Genomic DNA, 24,917 nt, shown 5'->3' with positions numbered 1-24,917 from the left:
AAAGTCTAGATCAGTAACGTACGCATCTAACATGCTTGTTAGATCCTGGTGATATGCTACAGATACAGCATTCGCTCTTGGTCGTCATGATCTAACATGCTTGTTAGATCCTGGTGATATGCTACAGATATAACATTTGCTCTTGGTCGTCTCATGAGAGAGCATCCGCTACCTGATTATGCTTACCTGGAATATGAGATATATAAAAATAAAATTGAGAAAGAAAATTAGCCCACCTCATTTGTTTATCAGACAATTTGGTATGTGTCATAAAGTACGTGATACTTTGATGGTCTATCCGGATAATAAAAGGCGTACCCAGAAGATAATGCTTCCAAGAATCTAAGGCATGAATTACTGCATAACATAGCCCTGCACATGCAGTCGGAGCTTTCCAATCAAGGGAGTGACTAGGACTATTGGACTATCAAAAGCACCATCAACATCCATAGTAAGACCCATTTCATGTGTTTGGATGCCCAACTTCTCCGCTAACTCCCTTGATATGAAGTTGCGATTTGAGCCTGATTCAAACATGATGAGACAATCTTGATCACGTACTTTGCCCATGCATAGCATTGGCGTGATACTTCGTCTTCTTTGGCCTCTTGGTTCTCCCGAGTGAGAATCATGGATGCTTAGGGCTTATCCTTTTTAGCCGATCTCGAAGGACAGGCTCGATAAGAGTGACCTTGTTCCCCACATCTAAAGCATCGATTCTCGCTTCGGTAACGTTCCATCTCTTCGAGAGAGGCGGTTTTGACCTTTATAGGGGCCTTTGTCTTTCTTTTTGTTGCCTTTGTTACGGTTGCCATTAGGAGCTTTATCTCTTGATTGAAATCTATCTCCTTTGTCCTTGTGCTTAGACCCCGACTTTGTAGCAGGAAGAAAAATCTTGGTTGCTACCATCGTGTGGTGTATAAGCTCAGAGGTAGATTTGGGCTTCTGGGCGTTGACATAAGTGCGCATATCTTCAGGAAGCCCCGCACAAAATTGTTGCTTCTACTCAGAGAAATCTATCTGCTTGAAGATAGTGGCTTTGAGATGCAAATCCCAAAACTTGTCCACATACTTTTGGATAGTTTCCCCTTGCTCTAGCTTGAACTTCCTTTGCATCATCGGTGAGGAATTGCTTCAGGATAGCAATCTTGCACTCTCTCCAGGACTTTGGTGCTTGACCTTGAGCTCTTAGATTAGCCCACTTGTGGAAATTCATAGCAACATTTCTGAGCGCTTAGATTGCTCTGTAAAGTGCTCACCTCCAAAGGTCACATAAAATTGGTGGATAAAGCTGAGTACTTTATCTGTATTTTCATAAGTTCCATCGTAAGAAAGGAAGGTGATGCTTTTCCCTCCTTCCTTGAACTTTTGGAGGCGGGGAGATCTCTTCCAGGTGGGATATGAATGCCTATGCCCTCTTCTTCTAGAAGAAGAACTTGCTTCGTGTGCTCTAAAAAAAGAGCTGGAAGAATTGGATGGAGAAGGAGGTGAAGGTGATTTCCTTCTTCTATGACGAGGATGCCTCCTCTCATTGCTTCTCTCTCTAATGTGTGATTAGGGGTTATTTAGCACTAATAGTAGCTTTTGGGTTAGAGCTCCCTTTAGATGAGAGCTAGTTCCCATGAAGGAAAAAAATAGAGGCTTATATTCGCCAATTGGCTATTTTTTTGCACTTTTCCCAAAACTAATTTGCTCGATATCTTAAAACATTCACCCAATTTTTTGCCGTTTTGAAGGCTTTTAGAGAATATTTGCCCAATTTTGGACTTTTTAGGGAATTTTTTAATAACATTCACCCAAAATTCTATGCTCCTAGGTTTATGGGGAAGATATAATCGCCAACCCATCTACACTTACAAATTCTTAAAGGGTTCTTATTTTTTACCCTGGTTCCCACATATGGCTCGCGAATGCGAACCACCGTCCACTACCATTGTTGAGCTTATTGCCTTGCTAGAGAGGAATCTCATTACAGTTTGTATGAGTTTCACACCTTCTACAGCTGTGAGCACATCTTTCGTAGTAGTGGCCAATGCACCTATAGCCCAGGGACTCGTGGATAGCCTCAAGTCCATGCTATTCACCTTGCGACATCTCAATTCTGAGGTGTCCCTTTTCACATGGAACAACAGCGTGCCATGTGCCCACGACACGACTTGACATGGCCTGAGCTTAGCTCCATTTCAGGCATTAGTGCTGGAACCAAGCAGTTCTTTTGATGACCTGATGGCAATCCCCTTCGTCAAGGATTGCCATTGAAGGTCGAGTGGTGTGTGGAGCCATCTATTGCACCACATATCTATCCATGCTACATTGCTGAGTATGGGGCCACTCCCCATAATAGAGTGATCCCGCTCTATTTTGCGATGCAGTTGTATGCAGAGTAATTTATGTGTATGTGATTGTTATGGTTATGATTTAGGTGATTGTTATGGTCTTAGTTATGGTTATGGTTATGGTGTAAGTTATGTCTATGGTCTTGATTCTTATGGCCATGAACGGTCATGGTTATGGTTGCATCTCTTTCAATGTTATTGCAAAGTATGTTGGTTATGGTAATGGTGTAATTTATGTGTATGTTATTGTTATGGTTTAGGTGACTATTATGGTCTTGGTTATGGTTATGGTAATGGTGTAAGTTATATGTATGGTCTTGATTCTTATGGCTGGGAATGGTGTAAGTTATGTGTATGGTCTTGATTCTTATGGCTGGGAATGGTGGTTGCATCTCTTTCATTGTTATTGCAAAGTATGTCTTAATTCTTATGGCTGGGAATGGTGTAAGTTATGTGTATGGTCTTGATTCTTATGGCTGGGAATGGTCATGGTTATGGTTGCATCTCTTTCATTGTTATTGCAAAGTATGTTGGTTATGGTAGTGGTGTAATTTATGTGTATGTGATTGTTATGGTTATGATTTAGGTGACTGTTATAGTCTTGGTTATGGTTATGGTAATGGTGTAAGTTATGTGCATGGTCTTGAATCTTATGGTCGGGAATGGTCATGGTTATGGTTGCATCTCTTTCATTGTTATTGCAAAGTATGTTGGTTATAGTAATGGTGTAATTTATGTGTATGTGATTGTTATGGTTATGACTATTATGGTCTTGGTTATGGTTATGGTCTTGATTCTTATGGTCGAAAATGGTCATGGTCATGGTGGTTATGGTTATGGTCCAACCTATCACTATGGACCCTGTATACAAGTTCGGTGTCGGATGGTGATAAAATTTGGCACAGGCCTCCATGGTGATGGGACTAACACGCTTACCAAGTTTTATCCCCTTTTGATGTCGAACATATATACATGTGCATCCGGAATGCAATTTCTTTACAAACGAAAATCCCAACTAGCCCACATTGAAAATTTAAGAATTCGGGGCACACGTACATACGTTTGGTATGGGATGGGGATAATGATTAGCACAAGCCTCCATGGTGATGGAACCAACATGCGTACCAAGTTTCACCCCCTTTCGATGTCGAACATGTGTACGCGTGCGTTCGGAATGCAACTTCTATATAACGAAAATCCCAACTAGCCCAACAAATACATCAGGGTAAGGCCCCGTCTCATCAATTCGGCATCTGATGGGGATGAAACTTGGCAAGTAGGGGTAGGGGACCTAGGAAGATATGCTTACAAAGTCTCATTGCCATCGGACATCGAATGGTCAGGACGGGGCATTATCCTAGCGTATTTTTACCACGTGTTGACATGGAAAAATACATCAGGGTAAGGTTTCGTCTCATCGATTTGGTGTCCGATGGGGATGAAACTTGGCAAGTAGGGACAAGGGAACTAGCAAGGTATGCTTGCAAAATTTCATTGCCATCGGATATCGAATGGTCGGGAGGGGTGTTACCCTAGTTTACCACGTGTCGACATGGAAAATACATTAGGGTAAGGCCCCGTCTCATCAATTCTATGTCCGATGGGGATGAAACTTGGAAAATAGGGGACTCTAACAAGACATGCTTGCAAAGTTTCATTGCCATCGGGACGGGCATTACCTTAGCGTATTTTTACTATGTCGACATGGAAAAATACATCAGGGTAAGGCCCCGTAAAATCAATTCAGTGTCCGATGGGGATAAAACTTGGCAAGTAGAGGAAGACATGCTTGTAAAGTTTCATTGCCATCGGACACCGAATGGTCAGGATGGGGCATTACCCTAGTGTATTTCTACCATGTGTCATGGAAAAATACGTTAGGGTAAGGCCTCGTCTCATCAATTCGGTATTTGATGGGGATAAGACATAGCAAGTAGGGGAAAGAGACCTATCAAAATATGCTTGCAAAGTTTCATTGCCATCAGACACCGAATGGTCGGGACGGGGTGTTACCCTAGCGTATTTTTACCACGTGTCGACATGAAAAAATACATCAGGGTAAGGCCTTGTATCATCAATTCATTGTCCGATGGGGATGAAACTTGGTAAGTAGGGACACGGGACCTAGCAATACATGATTGGAAAGTTTTATTACCATCAGACACCGAATGGTCGTGACGGGCGTTACCCTAACGTATTTTTACCACGTGTTGACATGAAAAAATACATCAGGGTAAGGTCCCATCTCATCAATTTGGTGTTTGATAGGGATGAAACTTGGAAAGTAGGGGTAGGAGACCTAGCAAGATATGCTTGCAAAGTTTCATTGCCATCAGACATCAAATGGTCGGGACGGGGTGCTACCCTACCGTATTTTTACCACGCGTCGACATGGAAAAATACGTCAAGGTAAGGCCCCGTCTCATCAATTCGGTGTCTGACAAGGATGAAACTTGCCAAGAAGAGGTAGGGGACCTAGCAAGATATGCTTGCAAAGTTTCATTTGCATCGGACACCGAATGGTTGGGACAGGGCGTTACCCTAGTGTATTCTTACCACGTGTCGACATGGAAAAATACATCAGGTAAGGCCCCGTCTCATTAATTCGGTCTCCAATGGAGATGAAAATTAGCAAGTAGGGGCAGGGACCTAGAAATATATGCTTGCAAAGTTTCATTTCCATCGGACACTGAATGGTCGAGATGGGGGCTTACCCTGGCATATTTTTAACATGCGTCCTTAGGGAAAAATACGTCAGGGTAAGGTCCCATCTCGATTGTTCGGTGTCCAATGGCAATGAAACTTGGAAAGTAGTAGCAAAGGACCTAGGAAGATTTGATTGTAAAGTTTTATGGCCATCCGCCGAGACAGATCGCGTATGCCCAAATCGCCATTTTTTACTATACAAATATGTAGGTCCCCTACATAGAAATTATCAATTTGGGCGTACTCGATTATACGTTCAGTGTCAGATGGGGACAAAACTTTGCACATGGATCTATACCATTATCATAGAGTCCCATACAAAGTTTCATGGCCATCCGACACCAAATGTGTGAGATCGTGTGCACCCAAATCGTCGTTTTTTACTACAAATATGTAGGTTCGCTACATAGAAATTGGCGATTTGGGTGCACACAATTATACATTTGATGTCGGATGGGGATGAAACTTTGTACATGGATCCATCCCACCATCACAGAGGTCCATGCAAAGTTTCATGGCTATCCAACACGAAATGTGAGATCGCATGCACCCAAATCACCGTTTTACGATACAAATATGTAGGTTCCCTAAATAGAAATTGGCGATTTGGGTGCATGCGATTCTACGTTCAGTGTCGGATGATGGGGATGAGACTTTTCACATGGGTCCATCCCATCATCATGGAGATGCATGCAAATTTTCATGGCATTCCGACACGAAATAGAAAAATGGATTAAGAAAAGGTACAGTATAGTCAAGATTTAAAGGACCCAAGCTTCCTTATAGTGTAGGAAGACTTGGACAAGTCAAGGGTTGAGAGAGGGTTGCTATGATAAAATGATCTTGCACACACTCTAAAATTTTTTTCTTTGATGCATTGAGCTCTAAAGGGTACTTTCATCCATTGATTTAGCTACTCAACGTTAAAAGACTTGGATCTCCAAGGAGAGTCAAAAGAAGGGTAGTTGAGCCAGAACTAGAGCTCCCACAACTCAACTAGTTGAACCACCTTCTACTCCTAGACAAGGCCCCATTAATTGAAAAAGATGCAAATATTTTTTAAAAGAAATAAACATTTTTGGGTGATGGATCTAACTTACAAATAGATAGTACTATGACAATGTACGGTGCCATTTTAAGAAACTAACACTAAGATATCTCTTGCTTTCTATATCTCTCTCCCTCTCTCTTTATTTCTATCTCTCTCTATCAACTTACATAGCCTTAATTTTTTATGCAACTTATAAGGCTTCCAAAATAATAAAACAAGGTGAGAACTAATTCTCACGATGGCCTGCCTATTTTTTATTTTATGAGTAAAAGGTCATTCAATAAAAGGTATTATTTTTTAATCTCTTAATAGCCAAAATCCAAATTGATTGACAAGGCTCTCTCTCTCTCTCTCTCTCTCTCTCTCTCTCTCTCTCTCTCTCTCTCTCTATCTATCTATCTATCTCTATCTCTCTCTCTCCCCCCCTACAAATTTTATATATATAAATGGGCATTTTATAGTTTTCTTTTATTTCTATCTAATCTTAAGAGATAATATTTCTTTTTTCCTTGAAAATAAAATTGATTAAAAGCCATTTTTTTCTAGTAAATATTTAATAGTCTCTCTCTCTCTCTCTCTCTCTCTCTCTCTCTCTCTCTCTCTCTCTCTCTCTCTCTCTCTCTCTTTCTCTCTCTCTCTCTCTCTCTCTCTCTCTCTCTCTCTCTCGCTCACTCACTCTCTAAATTTTCTATGTATCTGTATAGAAATAAAGAAGATCTATTTTGGCCAGGGGTGGATTAAATCTTGGCATCCGGCTTTAAATGTTTTGGCCATGTGTTAATTAGATTAGGCATCCTATAGTGCATGCCCTTGAGGCTTGGAGGCTTTGTTTTGCAAGAATTTTGTGAGGCTTGGTCCCACTACAGGGCCTGGATTTACAAAAAATCAGGTCATGGCCGATACGCATTTATTGCACACATGCAAAAAAAAAAATCAACTAGTCATGGCATTTTACTGTGGAATTATATTAAGATATCATTTAATTGGCCACATATCACATGAATTTAATCAAATGAATTGAGTTTATTTTAATAAACTATGATGTATATGAATTTGATTGAATTATGTATGCTAAAGTGGATTGTAATGTGCTAAATTGATTTTGATGGCTTCATTTAACTGCTGATACTTTATTTGTGTATGTGTGTGTGTGTGTGTGTGTGTTATTTTTGTTGTTCAATATTATTAATTTACTAACCATGCATCTATTAATGTACTAGTACATGCATATAATTTTTGGTCTATTTGTTGAGTTTCTTGAGTGTGAATGTGCGTGTGCGTGTGTATAGTAGTGCATAAAATTTTTGGTCTATTTGTTGAGTTTCTTGAGTGTGAATGTGCGTGTGCGTGTGTATAGTAGTGCATAAAATTTTAAATATATTTTTATAATTATTTGACTTTCAAATTATATATTATAATTATTCTAATTAATAACAAAATATGTTTAGTGTTCTTAAAGTGCATAATCCTTATATTATAGTATCATATATTTTGTAATTTTGGTCTTTATATAAAAGAATCTCCAAGGTACTATCAAACTTTCACAAATATGAACTTGGGAAATTGTAATGATTCTCATCGATTTCATTAATAGAAGATTCCATTGTATGTTACATACTACAAGACTACAAGACTACAGTATAAAAAAAACTCATGTGATTATTTTTAGATAGAAAGTAAAAGGTGCCTAGTCCAATCATAAGAAAATATTTTAATAGCAGCAAAAGACTCTCTTTCTTTTGTCTTAAAGTAAGGCATAATTTATTACTATTTTGAAAAGCATTCTGAAATGGTTCTTTTCCCATGTCCTTACGCATTCTTTCATAAGAAGTAATTTTTCTTTCTTTTTTATTTTTTTAAAATTATGGATTAAATTTGAGTGATGACCTTATAAGCCATATATTGTAAACCATTGGATTCTCTTTTTCTTAGAAAGAAAGCCTTTGACGAAGAGAATATCCCACTTCACCACTCAAGTCCCACAAAGGTAAGGTCCAATTTGCAAAGGACAAGACAGCCTTGAGATAGATTTCCAAAGGACAACTATTAGTTCAAAAGAGATAAGCATTCAGAGTTGAGAGTACATATTATAGTGTAAAGTTTAGATACTCAGAGTGTACACTCTAAAGCTTCTAAGACTTTAGTGTACACAACAAGGCTCAACAAAAAGCTTTTTTGCGAACCCTTAAAATTAAAGGCAACCCTTGAATCCACCTCTTACGTTATGACATTTTTTAGTGAAATGCAAAAATTAAGCGCATACATGTAAGGGTGCACTAGAACTCTAGCTGGTTTTTTAGAATTTGAACCAATAATTTTATATGTAACGCGAGTTTTTTTGAGCACTAGCACCATTTTAAAGCTAATGAGAGTTGAGTGTACATACTTAACTATGTAAATTTTAGACACTTTGAGCTTGGGAACACTTTGATTCACAATATCCTAGAAAGGTATTCATAGTAGAGAATCCAAGTGAAAGATTGGTAAAGGGAAGAAAATAGTTCAAAGTAAAAAAAAAAAAACAGCTTAGAATATGATAGGCAAAGTGTGCTTGTTCTAGTGGCTATAAGGGGGGTTGCTTGTTACCTAAAGGTTCCAAGTTGGATCCCTCACTAGACACCCTATTGTAGCCTTGTATGGGTACATCTCTAATTTTATAGCTAACACATCCTAGTGGAGTGAAGTTAAAACTTTATGTTTTTCTTTTTTAATGGAAAAGATGATTTAATTAGTATCCAAGATAATTCTAACACCCAAAGGGTGATGGAAAGGTCCAAGAGAATCTTTGGAATCTTCATAATTATTTCTCTATCAACTCTCTCTCTTCTCTCTCACCCTTTTTTGTTATTTGCAAGAAATATCATAGAGAGAGATACTCTCTCTCTCTCTCTCTCTCTCTCTCTCTCTCTCTCTCTCTCTCTCTCTCTCTCTCTCTCTCTCTCTCTCTCTAGCGTTGCCTCACATAATATGTGTCATCTCTCTGTCTCTCTCTCTCTCTCTCTCCCTGTCCTTCAAGGTAGCACTTTCAGGTTTGCAAAAGTGCAAGCAAGACATGCCAAGGGGGCCTCCACAAGAACCAAAAGAGACACACAAGCTGTTGACAAGACACAAAAGCACAAAAGGTGAGAGAGATAGAGAGAGAGAGAGAGAGAGGAGAGGGAGGCAATAGAGGGAAAGGCAAACCTAAACAAGTGTGAGGCAAAATGAATGTGTGTGTTTTTGTGTGTGTGTGTGTGTGTGTGTGTGTGTGTGTGTGTGTGTGTGTGAGTGAGTGAGAGAGAGAGAGAGAGAGAGAGAGAGAGAGAGAGAGATCATTGTTTGATACTCAATGTTTGTTTGCTACTCATGGCGGTGTAGGCTATTGAAAAAAACGTAAGTGTAAAGTACAAGCATTACAAAAACTAAAATTGCACGATATAGGTAATGGCCATCATTCTTCTCCAATTACCACCTCTTAGGACACTCTCCAATGAGAGCTTAATCCAAAGTGAGATGAACTATGATTGGTTCTATAGGGACTGATAAGATAGGGACATCCATTTAAACAACAACTAAACTACAAATGAAAGAAAGGGAAAGCCATAAATACAATGGGGAGCCTCCTCCTAGTATAAGAAAGAGGGCTTATAGCATACAAGGCAACTTGTGCACCTTTTAGTCTTATGTATGCACACACACACACACACACACACACACACACAGAGAGAGAGAGAGAGAGAGAGAGATAGAGAGAGAGAGAGGAGATAAATTTCACTGTTAATTTTTGTTGAAGATCAATTTAAACATCCACTTAAATGGCTACATTTCTTATCTTTAGTGGTAAACCAACCTATATAGAAGAGAAACTTAAGAGCAATTCAAATAGCTCCTACCTTGGCACTCTTCCATCCCTTAGATTATGCCCATTCCAATTCAACTCAAAAAAAGGGTTGATAATAAAAGAGGCAAAGGATGGGGAGATAGATAGACAAATACATAGATGGATAGATGATAGATAGATCTCCTCTCTGTCTCTCTCTCTTGGAGGTCGAATACATGGGACAAAAGAAAAACATGTGTCATTTTTTGAGTTGGAATCTCTCTCTATGAGCTATTATGGCTGTAAATGAAGGTGGCAAGGGAGAGGCAATTGGATTGTTTTGGGAAAAGGGATGTGTCAATGGTGTGAGCCACTTGAAGTAGGTAAGGGAAGCGTTCATGAATGTGCTCTAAGGTGGGACACTTCAAGAGGGTGTGTAATCATGGGGCATAGCATACATAAATGGTGTGCTTCTTCTCTTGCACCTAGTTTCACAATGAAGTGTATGTGAATTAAGGCACATAGCCACAATGACATAGATCATTGAGATAGGTACAAGATCTTCCATGTAGGCAGGGGCATGAGATCCTCTCTCAAAGCAAAAGGTGGTCCTATAGGTAGGGTCAATGTGGGTGGTGTGATGGGAGTCCCTTCGTAATCCCATTCAGTGATACATTGTCATTGGAGGAAGGCTTCATTGGCTATGGGATCTAGGGAAGTGTATTGCATCCCATCACGCAAACCACTTCTTTATGGCTTGCCAACCAGCACTCAAGATCTTACTCTTGTAGGTTTTTTGTAGCTTGCAACTTTCCTCCTATGTGATGCATGGGAGTGTATGCCATGGTAGTTGTTGATGAGGTATTGCACGACTTGCTTTGTGCCCATAATTTAAATGGGTAGAGCTTTGGATTCCAAAAAAGCCTTATGGCAAAGTTTGCAAGAAAGTGCTTTTGAACTAGAACAAACTTCTTCCATGTAGATAGGGAGATGCTACGCCATAGAGAAGAACAATTACAATGAACTCACTCTCATCTATCCCCATTCTGACAGACACTCATCATCAGAAGGAGAAGCATATCACAGGATAGCCCCTTCACCCTTGACTAAAAGAGGGTCATAAAAAGCACATATGTATCAATGATGCTAGCCTATACTCCGGGCTTCACGTGGAGATAGTTTTACAACCCTTGTATTTAGCATACAACCTTCACTCTTTAGTTGTTTCCAATTGGCTATCAAAGCTTCTTACCAAAGCACATGGTTGGAAAAGAACTATTGTCTATTGACTTGTTTGCGGCAATTTAAATAAAAAGATCTCTATGTTCTCTTTGTTTTCTCTCATACATGAAGATCCTAACTACTCTTTTATATATATATATATATATATATATATATATAGAGAGAGAGAGAGAGAGAGAGAGAGAGTCACAATTATATTGGCTATAAGAAAACCAACAACAACATGAACACAATCAACCAAATCACATATCATTAACGTAATTCGAAGGAGGCGGAAGGGGTTTTGGTTTGGGGGGGGGAGGGCACACAATCAACCAAATCACATATCATTAACATAATTCACGAGAAGGAGGTGGAAGGGGTTTTGGTTTGGGGGGGGAGGGCACTCTTTGGGGTTTTGGAAATAGGCTCTCCTCTAATGAGAAAAGAGGCAATTATTATTGTCAACTTCAAGAAAAAATAGAATGTTTGCATTGACAAGGACATTGAACGAGCACTATTGAAAGTTAAGAATATTCACATACTATACCCCCATTCACATACTAAACCCCCTGGCATTATTTTAAAAAGGTTAAAGTCTACATCTTCTCTCTCCTCTTTCTATCCATTCTACACACTCCTGTCGCCCACCCTTTTTGGGACCCCTTCTATCTCTTCACACACCCCTACAAGTGCCCACCCCATGCACGATGGTCGTTTCCCCACCTAACATAGAAGACCGCATAGAGAGAGAGAGAGAGAGAGAGAGAGAGAGAGAGAGAGAGAGAGAGCGTTGGAGGTCGACGCCCAAATAGAGAGAGAACTACTCGCCTTCACTTAAATAAAAGACTTAACCTTCAAAAACACAAACACGAAGAGAAAAAGTTGAGAGAAGGGAGCTAGAACGCTCCTACACAGAGAGATTCTCGGGCCCCAAAAACCGTGGCACGATTCAACTTTGAAGATGCGTGTGATACTTCTTTCTGCCCACACGTCAAGTAGGCGTACGCTTCTTTCAACCCACGTGCCAGTCTTCACGTTTTCTTCTCACGCGCGGGCCAGTCTTCACATTTCCTTCTCATGGTTTTTCCCTTGCGACTCTACCCACATTTTTCTACTTTCAACACCATGCTACCCTCATATGCTCTCAGCAGATCTTGCGTTGCTTGGTGACATTAACCCCCTCTTGACATCACAGTCATCCTCGACTGTGGCTTTGTCAGTAAAACTGTTGAGGGTCTTCAAAGAGAGAGAACTTTATGTAACCACTCTTACACTCTTGTAATCCATCTCTTTTTTTTTATTTTAACGCTGCAGTTCCTCTACGGACAAGGAAGTCTTCCCCTTTCTCTCCTTTTTAGTGTCAAGTTATTTGAAATTGTCTGATCTCGTCCTCTTCGAGGCCGCTTGAGATTGCCCATCTTTTTCACTTACATCCCACTGAAATTCCTTTCCTTGGATCCTTTGATTCCATCAAGTTTTCCTTGGTCTTCAGAGTACCTTTTTAGAAGTTTATTTCCAAGCCACCACTTGACCACAATCACCACTGCAAAACATGTAGCGAGCTGAAATTCCTAATTTTGCAAACCGTCAGAGATAAAATTTGTTCACGTCATAAGGTAGATATTGCAAAAAGAAGCAACTTTCCCTTCTGCCTCATCTTCAAATTCCCAACGGTCTAAGAGATTTTCAAGATCTTTTCTCTCTCCCAAAAAGCGATCAAAATCTTGCTTTTGGATGCAAAAAGCTTGCTTTTTAGCCTCTATATATATAGAAACTTCCTCTTCTCCATACTAGGAGACCACTTTCTATCGCTTTTGACTTTGGTCAAACCTAGTCAAATCTGGTCAAACAATGAATTATGTTGCTTTTTCTTCTTCTCCTCCTCCTCTTAATGCGGAAACTCAAGGTTTTGATCCATGAAGAAGGTTTCTCTCTCTTGGATCGAGATTTCTCGTAGAAAACCCCTTTCTCAAGAGGGAATTTTCATGGATCTTCTGTAGTCTTTGCGTGAGATAACAAACAAGTCGAAAGTCTTTATCCTTCACCGCCTCGCTTCAAAGATCTCGCGATCTCTTCAATCTCTACTTGTTATTCTTGCGTTCCTGTCATGCTCTGTACTTGGATCAGGGATCTCGATGGAAGACGATCCCAAGCTCTGCTCTGATACGAATGTAACTCGCCTTCACTTAAATAAAAGACTTAACCTTCAAAAACACAAACACGAAGAGAAAAAGTTGAGAGAAGGGAGCTAGAATGCTCCTACACAGAGAGATTCTCGGCATTTCTTTACTTTCCACAAGCTCGACTACAATCACAGCCACATGACCTTGCACTAGCTTGGCCTTTGATCTCCACGATCAATTGGTCTTCATGACCCTCAATCTCCATGACCACTTGATCTCCGCGATCACTAGAGATGCCTAATTACAAGACTAGGGGCTTTTTCCCTTTATAAGGCCACCCTTGTGCTTTTTTAAAAGAGATCCGCTTTGTTACATAATAATAGGACTTCAAAATAAAGCTCTAAGCTTTATTTTGCTTTTTTATTTTAACTCTCTCTCTCTCTCTCTCTTACTTTCTTTCTCTCTCTAACTTCAAAGAATAGCTTTTTAATAAATCGTGAGATTCAACTTTGAAGATGCGTGCGATACTTCTATCTGCCCACACGTCAAGCAGCCGTACACTTCTTTTAACCCACGTGTCAATCTTCACATTTCCTTCACACTTTTCCCCTTGCGACTTTGCCCACATGCTTCTGCTTTCAACACCATGCTGCCCTCGCATGCTCTCAACAGATCGTGCGCTGCTTGGTGACATATATGCACTAAAAAAAAGATTGCCATGAAAAAAGAGAAATCGAACTCAAGACCCTACTCTGCAGGGTGGGAGGTTGTCATAACATACGAAGGCATTGAGAAAATAAGGGTGCCAAGATAGAGAAAAGAGAACAAGATTGAGAGGGAGAGGGAGAGGAAGAGAGGTCACACCCGACTACTCACATCATGAAATCAAAGCTCTCCTGCCTTATTTACCTTGATACAACTACTTCTCCTAAGCCACCAGTCCTTTGTGCTCCTCTGCATCACATCCCAACCACACAGCTCTCCGCCCTTCCGGACTTACCTTGATACAACGAAAACTCCTCTCCCAAGCCACCATCGTCTTTCTGCTCCTCTGTACTTCTCTGCATCACACTGCAAAGATACACATGCAAGCTCCTCTTTCCAGATCCATCTCCTTCCCCTTCTACTATAAGCAACTCACCTTGATACAACTACCACTATTCTCCTAAGCCATCGCCTTTGTGCTCCTCTGCATTGCGCCTTGATACGCATACCACTCTTCTCCTAAACCACCATCGCCTTTATGCTCCTCTGTATCAGACCCCAATGACACATACACAAGCTCCTCTTTCCAGATCCATCTCCTTCCCCTTCTCATACACACACACTCTAAGCCACTCATACACACACATGCAAAGACCATGCACCCTCTCTCCCCACCCCCACTTTCTCTACCCAAAATACACTCCCATGCTAGATAACTTCATGAAAACAAAGAAAAGAAAATTGGTTGCTCGAGAAGAAAGCCAAAGTAAGAATAAAAACATAAGATTGGTTGTACAAGAGCATAGGAAAAAGTTGTATATGCATAACCTCAATAGTGAGGTGGAAACCTCACAAAGGATGCTATTTAATCTCTCTAGAATCAGTCTAATCTCATCAATTATACTTTTGAAATCTACTCGTCAAGATCTTCCCCACATATATATTCCATACTATTGTTCTCTCTCTGTTTTTGAGGTTTGTTTTACCAAAAAATTACCAATCACGGATATATATAACTTCTCATATAACCAACAGTAGTAAAAGCAACTTAAAAGAAACAGATATGATATGATGATAAGACTTCTACACGTGTGAATGTGCACACCACACCAACCTATTAGAGCACCCTGCTATAACCGAACTCCCCCCCCCAAACAAAAAAACAAAATTCTTTACCATAGGCGCTAACTTCCATTGAGTAAACAGCTCTACGTCAACAACCAACACCTTCATCCGCAGAGACGAGCACGAAAACCTTCATCTTGCTCTTCTCTGCAGAGACGAGCTCCCAAAATTCCTAGACACAAATGCTTACTTCCCAAAATATTAACTCCAAAATTACTAGCCACTAAGTGCAATTGTACAATGCCATTATGTTGAAAGAGCAAAATTGATTACTCTTTAATAACAAAACCAAAACACTGTGTTGCTTACTCATCATTGAAAATAATAGCCGACTCTTAAGCTAAGCTCTACAAATGCTTACTTCCCAAAATATTAACTTCAAAATTACTAGCCACTAAGTGCAATTGTACAATGCCATTATGTTGAAAGAGCAAAATTGATTACTCTTTAATAACAAAACCAAAACACTGTGTTGCTTACTCATCATTGAAAATAATAGCCGACTCTTAAGCTAAGCTCTACATTAACGATAGTAGCATGATACATAATTTTATTTTCATTTCACTCCGTAAGAGTAGAAGGTGCTGCACCAAATCCTCCTCCTCCACGTCCAAAACCTGGTCGTCCACTAGGACCACCCTGGAAAACACAAAAAGCACCTGTGGAATGAGTGCACTTCTTTGCACGAAAAACACTACGAAACAAAAACAAAATGTCGTAGCAACCACCCTTACACAACGCAGAGAGACGATCAACCAGAAGTGAGAAAGAAATGAATGCAGTCACACACACACGCACGCGCGATAAGACGATTATGAAGGAAAGAATGCCAAACAAGGAACCAACAACTGAACCAAAACAAGGCATGTGCAATACTTATACCCTGAATGAAGGTTGGAACCCCGCGGGTGCTCCCCCCTTGTCACCAAATCCACCTGGACCGCGTGGAGGGCCACCGCGATACCCATCCCCTTGGCCTGTCACCACCTTCATGGGGAGGCCCTCTGCCCAAAACACGAGTTCAAGATGTGCTGGAGAGTGAGAGAGAGAGAGAGAGAGAGAGAGAGAGAGAGTGTGTGTGTGTGTGTGTGTGTGTGTGTGTGTATGAGAGAGAGAGAGAGAGAGAGAGAGAGAGTAACATCAAAACCCAAAGATTGGTGAAAGAAAATTAGCACAATTTTATATACAAGCGAATAAAACAAGTAAAAACCCAGTCACACACCTTGGTTGGTCACCCGGAGGTCCACCCATAGGCCTGCCTGGGGGCCTGGCAGACTTCTTCAGAGTAGCAGGAACGATTTCTGAAGGCAGGTTGAGGTAGGTTCAAAGGTACTCAATGCCATCATTAGTCAAGTACCAGTAATAGTGCATCCACGCAAAATTCTCTTTCACATACTCCTTGGACTTGAAGCTCTGCATAAGCTTTATAACTTGCAAGTTCGGAACATCAATGTCAGAATGCTTGGGTAGATTGAAGTCCTTCTTCCCATAGAGTACCCCCTCTGGACACGCATACGATTAGAGAGTTGGGTACGTCACAAAACCAAATGTATTCTTGAAAAGACCAAAAACTCAATACGACAAGAGACGCTGGTCCATTATCATCAATAGCCGATATTTGTACCTTTGAAAAGGTTCTTGTAGACTTCCACCCGATTTTTCTTGGAGATCAACTATCGTGCAACAAGCAGATAGTGCGTAAGTCTACCATGTTCATACAACTTGAAAGCAACTCAAGCTCTAGTTCATCACATACCTTAACATTTTGATTCATCAAATTGTCTACGTAGCCCAAAAAAACCAAGACTGTACATGTTATCTGGCATGAGAAAATGCCCAAAACTTCTTATGTAATATGAATGACAGGCTCTAAATCTAACCGAACATAATTCACCACTCAGACACAAGACAAAATGGCAAACCTAAAAAGGAAATGACACAGGCTTCTATATTTACAAGACTAATTGCTTCATACAAGAAAACTACAATATGAAATATGAGATCATCCATGACATGGACAAGGTACTCCCATCATCACTTCCCGAGATCATGAGCAAATTAAGTCAAGAAATAGGACACACAAGATGTACTTTGCATGTCCCCTTCGACACAAGCCATCCCTATACATAACTAGTACACATGATACGATCGGGTTGTAGAGTGGCAAAGGTTGGCCTTGTGCTAGTCTGTGTTGTCTTGCCTTACAATAGTTAAGAGCATGTCTATTTGCAGCCTGCAGGTGCCTGCCAACGTATCCACACCAGCCATAAAATATAGTAAAAGGCTCTTACAAAAGTGGTCTCCTGCATTCTGGTAAACCTCAACAATTAAGTGGTAGATAGGTTATTATTCTTGCAAGGTTGTCAAGCAAGTAGTTTGCTTTTGTTTAAGATGTAGCTTTTTTATTATTGATGAATAGCTCCACACATAGTGACAATCACAACATGAACCCCTAGCCATGCTGGGCAAGCACGTCCTGATCAAAGTTATTTGACTATCCAAAATGGTGGTATTCAGGAACAAAGCCACAGACAATTAATCGCATTGATGTAACAGCCTGTCTCTAATAGCTAAAAACACTCTAAACATTGGTCCACCTCTAGAGGATGCATGCACAACACGATGTCAATCTTTGAAAACAATATGGATAAGAATGCCATGTGAGTATAGTTTGTATTATATTTCACACAGAGTTATTGATTACTTATGTTCTTTCCAAAATCGAAAGGTTAACTTCCATAGGCCTATCACACATACGAGCCGCCATCACAACCGCGTTATTATCATTCTGACGTGCCACAAGCTGTGGTGGCCATGGAAAGCCTGTATGCACTCAAACCCATCACACAAGCGATCATATACTATGACCATGTTAGTTGGACATCATACATTAATAAGCCACATGCGTTCCAGTATGCACTCAAACCCATCACATAAGAGATCATGTACTATGAGCATGTTAGTTGGACATCATACACGGATAAGCTGCATGCATTTCTCAAGAGTATGCTTTGAGCTTGTCGCTCACAACAGTGAAAAACACATGTGAAAGCATAATCTATCATTTCATGCTCTGAGCCTCAGACAAGCTCATCACCAAAAGACCCCATATCTGAAAGCTTGAAGCTCCAGTATTACAAAATGGTTTTTAGAAACCTCCAAACACTCGTAGGTGCAATTGTTTTGCCCAGTTCAACCATTAAGGTTGAATTTCACTCCTACAACATTGTTTTGTTGGCCTTTCAGATTTAACATTGTGTAGTCACACGAATGAGATTGCCGCAAGGAGTCTAACAAACATGCGTACATGCACACACAATAGCTATTATTATTGAAAAGGTAAAACACGTCATACACCATTTCAGTGTGAATGTTAATATCATCTCACAGGTGGGCAGCTCCAGAAACCCTAGACTAGGGCTACAAATCATGAAAACAAGTCCAAAGCCTTAGCAAATTTCTCTCTCTCTCTCTCTCTCTCTCTCTCTCTCTCTCTCTCTCTCTCTCACACACACACACACACACAAATCCTTCTTACACACACAAAAACACAAACACAATTGACCCAGTTGCTCCCTCGTACACACACCTGAAACGCAAGAGAGCTACATCAAAAGAAAACATACCATGGTGGGGAGGAGATGGCGCCTGCAATCCCTCCTCCTCGCTCTGCTACAACCAATCCTCTTACTTCATTTAGGTTTACAGCCTGAGTAGACATGTACGTATTTACTAAATGCTCATGTATTATGTATGTTATAACAAAATGTGTATGTGTCAATATAAAAATAAACACTCATGTATGTATGCTATAACAAAATGTGTATGTGTCAATATAAAAATAAATATATGTGTGTTTGTGTGTGTGTGTGTGTGCATGTTATTTACTAAACACTCGTGTATGTCTATATGCATGCATGTCAATGCTAAAACACATGTAGTACACACAAATTGTATGTATCAATGTCAATGTGTGTGTGTGTGTGTGTGTGTGTGTGTGTGTGTGTGTGTGTGTGTGTGCACCTTCATAAGGTTTTAAAATAATTCAACTTACTAATTAGAAGATGAGAGAGAGAACATAGCAACTAACGAAGAGAGGGGAACTCAAACAAAAAATATCAAAAGAAGAAACACTAAAGCATTTAACTAAAATTATTCTGGAAAAACAAAGAATTTTACATTATCTTAATTCCTAAATTAAATGCCAAACTACAAATTAAAGCACTCCAAAAACAAAGCATTGAATGATGAATTATAAGCCTGCATCTTCAAAACCCAACATAGTACAGCCTTAACTTCACTACTTGTCCAAACATGAAGTAATACCTGATCGTGCATAGCCTAGACAAAACATGAAGTAATACCTTATCATGCATAGCCTAGACAAAAGCTACTACATACTTGCCTCCAGTGCCCAAGAGTAGGTGCAAGTTTCTGGAAAGCAGTAACTACCCTCATGAAATCAAAAAGGGGGACCAAAAGTAGACTCAAATGCCGAAGACTTTCTTAGGGAGTAGGGAGCAAAGAGCATAGGAAACCAAGGGGCAACAACCTAAGAGAAAGGATGTTGGTATGTATAGGGTAGGTGCCAACTCAAACATTTAGTCCACAAAGGAGAGTAAGCCTAAAGCTTTGTGAAAAGCTTGAAAGTTCCCATGACATAGAGCCTTTATGAAAAGATCCCCAATGTTGTTCTACATTGGCACATAAGCCATGCCGATCTCTCCTGTTAAGAGTCTCTCCCTAACAGCATAATGATAGTGCACATCAATGTGCTTTGTGTGAGCATGAAAAGCTAGGTTTCTCAAAACTGCCAATGTGCTCTGATTGTCAGTGAAGATGATAGTGGACGAGGATTGTCCAACACCCAAATTAGTCCATAAGGTGTATGAGCCAAAGACACTCAACGGTAGTTTGTGAATGTTACCTTATACTCAACTTCGCAACGAAATGTGGCCACAATGGGTTGCTTCTTGCTGAGTCATGAGAATTAAGATACATGAATGATCAAGATAAAAAGCAAAATCTACTAGTGGACACGCGTGTGTCCTAACAACCAGCCTAGTCAGAATCTGTAAAAGCATGCAATCCTCGCTCCTTTGATGATCCCCCCTTGGGAAAAACAAGCCAAGGTGTTTTGTGCCATGTAAATAGCAACAAGATTTGCTTAATAGCCTATCAATGCATTGTATTTAGGCTATGCATAAATCTAATCAACTACAAACTGAATGTCAAGCCGACTATTATACACATTAAAAAGATATCCATCAGCCTACTGATAGAGACTAGCATCAAAAGGGTCCCCAACATCATGAAGACTAAGACGTAAGCCTAGCTCCATTGGAGTGGCGACAAGCTAACAGCAGTCTTCAAGTCCAAATCTTCACACCAAAGTCATATCCCCATCAACATGTGACTTAAACTCAATGCCCAAGTAATAGTGCAACAAACATCTCAAAAGCTAATCACAATTGGGACTAAAATACAACAATATGTTCCTCATTTGGATCTATGATCAACATGTCATCAATATACTGTGGAGCTAGGGAGAGCATAGAGCAAGAGAGAGGAGAGATGCACACACAGATGTAGGTGCAGGAGAAGTAGCCTGCTTATTCCTTATCCACACTAAATAATAATCAAGAATGATATACACTATACAATATTAGTTAGTGTTAGTGATGGGCGGCCAGACTGGACACTAAAGGTACAATGGCGGCCCATCCGTTTGAGGGTGATAAGCAGAGGAGAAGTTAAGCTTAGTTCCCAAATTATCAAAGAGCCCCTTCCAGAATGCATGGGTCTCTATCTAAAACTATAGAGCTAGGTAGCCCATGATACTTAAAGATTTGAGCAATGAAGAGGTTAGCCACATGATGGGACTTAATGCTCTTTTTGACAAGTATGAAATGTGCTTGTTTACTAAACCTGTCAACTATTGTCCAAATACCTGTATTTCCTTGTCTGGACTTAGGAAGACCAAAAATAAAGTCCATTGAAATACTCTCCCAAGGAGCTTCATGTATTGGCAATGGTTGTAGCAACCCTTGTTGCTTGCCTGTATCGTACTTGATCTTCTAACATATCAAGCATTGGGAAACATGTTCTTGAATGTCCTTTTCATTGAAGGCCAGTAGAAATATGTATCCATAGCACTTATGGTAGCTTGAATTCCGCGATGTCCCGCATAAGGAGGAGCATGGGATTCATTCATAACCTTCTCTCAGAGCTTCTTTGTCACACATAACTGTGAGCATGTAAGAGAAATCCATCTTTTATTATATATGGATCTTGGCTCTGCCCACTAGTTAGTTTAGACATTACATCAACAAAGTCTAAATCAGTAGCGTACGCATCTAACATGCTTGTTAGATCCTAGTGATATCCTATAGATACAGCATTCGCTCTTGGTCGTCATGATCTAACATGCTTGTTAGATCCTGGTGATATGCTACAGATACAACATTTGCTCTTGGTCGTCATCATGAGAGAGCATCCACTACATGTTATGCTTACCTAGAATGTGAGATATATAAAAATAAAATTTAGAAAGAAAATTAGCCCACCTCATTTGTTTATCTGACAATTTGGTATGTGTCATAAAGTACGTGATACTTTGATGGTCTATCCGGATAATAAAGGGCGTACCCAGAAGATAATGCTTCCAAGGCATGAATTACTGGAAGTAATTCCTTTTCATAGATGCCTAGGATTCTTTCTTCAAGATGCAAGTGGCGACTTTCGACTACAACAGCATGTCCCTCTTGTAAAAGAACAACCCCTAAGCATTTACCACATGCATCACAGTGGACCTCAAATGGCTTGGAGAGATCCAGAAGCACTAGAACAGGCTTTGTTTCCTTAGCAATCCATTGAAATTTAACCTTTTTCTTTGTTAAATCATGGAGAGGACCTGCTATCAAAGAGAACTTCTCTATAAATCTTCGATAGTAAGAGCACATGCCAATAAAGCTTCTTAGCTCAGGAAGATTCATAGGTTGAGGCCATTCTTCTATTACCTTAAGCTTCTCGAGATCCATGCAGATCCCTTCTTTAGAGATAATATGGCCCAAATACCTTATTTCTTGCAAAAAGAATTCACTCTTTTTGCTATTTATGTAAATCTTATTATCTCACAGTTCTTGAAAAACTACTTTGAGATGTTCCTTGTGCTCTTCTAAAGATTTGGAGTAGACTATGATATCATCAAAGAATACCCCCAGGTAACCTCGATGCTTTCGAAAAATATGTTCCGTCATTCGATTGAATGTGGCTGGTGCATTTGTGAGTCCAAATGGCATCACAAGAAACTCATAAAGACCAAACGTCGTGCGAAACACGATCTTATGAATATCTTCCGGTACGATGCAGATCTGATGATAACCGCTCTTGAGATCTATCCTACTATAGTCGAAAGACCCTTGAAGCTTATCAAATAGATCCTCAATCCTTGGAACCGGGAACCTGTTCTTGATAGTATTGTTGGGTGGTGCGCTTATTGGAATAAGCTCTATCTTATGATCATCTACCCCTCATGAGGGAGGTAGTTCACTTGGAATAGAGTCAGTAAAACGGTCTGAATATTCATCTAGAAACAACTTTAAATTTGTATCTACTTTTGATGAATCACTTGTTTCCGACAAGAGAGAGTTATCAACTTTAGAAGAATCTTTGACAAAAATCATATACACAGAAATAGCAAACTTTATTGATTTATGTAAAGCTTCCTTAGATAGATAGAATAGGAATCGTATGTCCCTTGTCGTTAACTTCTAAGTTAGTCTCTCTACCTTTATGCTTAATAGCAATTACTCTTTTTGGGAACTTAAGATGAGCTGCCATCCTATGAAACCATGGCACACCCAACAAAACATCTTGGTTCTTAAGAGGGGAAATGAAGAAATCCCCTTGATCAACATAGCCCTGCACATGCAGTCGGAGCTTTCCAATCAAGGGAGTGACTAGGACTACTGGACTATCAAAAGCACCATCAACATCCATAGTAAGACCCATTTCATGTGTGTGGATGCCCAACTTCTCCGCTAACTCCCTTGATATGAAGTTGCGATTTGAGCCTGGGTCAAACATGATGAGACAATCTTGATCACATACTTTGCCCATGCATAGCATTGGCGTGATACTTCGTCTTCTTTGGCCTCTTGGTTCTCCCGAGTGAGAATCATGGATGCTTAGGGCTTATCCTTTTTAGCCGATCTCGAAGGACAGGCTCGATAAGAGTGACCTTGTTCCCCATATCTAAAGCATCGATTCTCGCTTCGGTAACGTTCCATCTCTTCGAGAGAGAGGCGGTTTTGACCTTTATAGGTCTTAGTTGCTACCATCGTGTGGTGTATAAGCTCAGAGGTAGATTTGGGCTTCTGGGCGTTGACATAAGTGTGCATATCTTCAGGAAGCCCCGCACAGAATTGCTGCTTCTGCTCAGAGAAATCTATCTGCTTGAAGATAGTGGCTTTGAGATGCAAATCCCAAAACTTGTCCACATACTTTTGGATAGTTTCCCCTTGCTCCACCTTGAAGCTCCTCATGCTGTGAGGACAACTTCCTTTGCATCATCGGTGAGGAATTGCTTCAGGATAGCAATCTTGCACTCTCTCCAAGACTTTGGTGCTTGACCTTGAGCTCATAGACTAGCCCACCATTGTCTAACAGACTTGTGGAAATTCATAGCAACATTTCTGAGCGCTTAGATTGATTTGTAAAGTGCTCACCTCCAAAGGCCGCATCAAATTGGTGGATAAAGCTGAGTACTTTATCCGTATTTTCGTAAGTTCCATCGTAAGAAAGGAAGGTGATGCTTTTCCCTCCTTCCTTGAACTTTTGGAGGCGGGCAGATCTCTTCCAGGTGGGATATAAATGTCTACGCCCTCTTCTTCTAAAAGAAGAACTTGCTTCGTGTGCTCTAAAAAAAGAGTTGGAAGAATTGGATGGAGAAGGAGGAGAAGGTGATTTCCTTCTTCTATGAGGAGGATGCCTCCTCTCATCGCTTCTCTGTGTCTGGAAGAGCTAGATCTTGGGCTGTGACGTCTTCGCTTCGTGGTACGAGGAGGGGAGCGCTTCGGACGCCGTCGTCTTGGTGGCAACTCTTCATCAGAGTGCTCACGACGTTCCGAGTTGTCCCCTTCATGTTGCTCATCATGGTTATCACTAGCCTTCTCTTCTCTTGGTTGTGGTTCTTGGCTTCTTCCAGAGGCATGTCTTCGTCTCCTTTCAGTATGAGATGCCCATCTTGTGGTGATTCCCACCGCTCTAGAGAGCGAGCTCTCTCTTCTCGAGTAGGAGGAATCAACTCATTGACTTGTAATTGGGCTTGCACAGTTGCTCGTAGATTTGGATTATCCTGTGCTTCTTGCAACCGACGTGCATAATACCTAATTGTCCTTATACTCTCATTAGCTTCATCGTCATTAAGAAGATTAGTTCTTTGCCATTCCATGTTATTAGCCTATTGATCCTCAAATCCCATAGTTCTCTCACTTCAGGAATCAAGAAATATAGTCCTTTTCGATACCCACACCAGTTGGCGAGAGTTCCGTCTATAAGCTAAAATAGAGGAGTGGGGCGTAACAGTGCGACTTCCCAGATGGCTAGTCTTTGGAGACTTTCTACAAGCTCAATACTGCTGAAACCATAGGTACCCTCCAAAGAGGTGCAGTATTAAGATAGGAGCTCCCCCCAATCTCTAGCACAACAGGAAGAAGGGTAATAACTCCCAATACTGCTAAAACCATAGGTACCCTCCAAAGAGGTGCAGTATTAAGATAGGAGCTCCCCCCAATCTCTAGCACAACAGGAAGAAGGGTAATAGCTCCCAATTCCTCTTACTTTAG

General features: G+C 40.4%; 1 pseudogene; it reads right to left on the bottom strand.

Moving 5' to 3' along the window:
- Positions 1-15,630: 15,630 nt before the first annotated feature.
- On the bottom strand, positions 15,631-23,615 carry LOC147618029 (small ribosomal subunit protein eS10z-like; annotated as a pseudogene).
- Positions 23,616-24,917: the final 1,302 nt, after the last annotated feature.

This window comes from Cibotium barometz, chromosome 36, assembly GCF_041138505.1.
Source record: "Cibotium barometz isolate CiBa-2024 chromosome 36, ASM4113850v1, whole genome shotgun sequence".
Lineage (NCBI taxonomy): Eukaryota > Viridiplantae > Streptophyta > Polypodiopsida > Cyatheales > Cibotiaceae > Cibotium > Cibotium barometz.
This window is presented reverse-complemented; position numbering and strand designations above follow the sequence as displayed.